Source organism: Brassica oleracea, chromosome C9, assembly GCF_000695525.1.
Source record: "Brassica oleracea var. oleracea cultivar TO1000 chromosome C9, BOL, whole genome shotgun sequence".
Lineage (NCBI taxonomy): Eukaryota > Viridiplantae > Streptophyta > Magnoliopsida > Brassicales > Brassicaceae > Brassica > Brassica oleracea.
The window spans coordinates 30,558,203-30,558,829 of NC_027756.1; positions in this window are offsets into that span (position 1 = coordinate 30,558,203).

The following is a 627-nucleotide window of genomic DNA, read 5'->3' on the forward strand; positions in this document are numbered from 1 at the left end:
TCTTCTCGTTTCCAGTGAACTTAAGTGGTTCCTTTTCAACAGCTAGGAAGTTCGCAATCTCAGCAAACCAGGGGAGGTGAGAGTACTGCTTTTGGATCGCGGCTACTGGTTGTTCCGGTACGCGAGAACAATCGGATGTTATGCTCAGGGGATGTTCCGCGAAGCGCAGACCAATAGCGTTGACGTGTTCCACTGTGTGTTCTTCATCAAGGGATGTGTCGTCCTCAATCTTCATTCTGGACAAGTGGTCTGCAACCCCATTCTCGACTCCCTTTTTGTCTTGTATCTCGTGATCAAATTCTTGGAGAAGAAGAATCCACGTCAACAACATCGGTTTTGCATCCTTCTTTCTGAGCAAGTACTTAAGAGCAGCATGGTCTGTTGGCACAATCACCTTCGATCCCACCAGGTAGGATCTGAACTTCTCGAATGCAAAAACAATAGCCAGGAGTTCCTTCTCAGTCGTAGCATATCTGCAATGAGGTTCATCCATGGTTTTGCTTGCGTAATAGATCACATGAAGTTTCTTATCATTGCGCTGCCCAAGGACTGCTCCAACTGCAAAGTCGCTAGCATCAGTCATGATCTCAATAGGGAGATCCCAGTCTGGCGGTTGTACAACAGGTG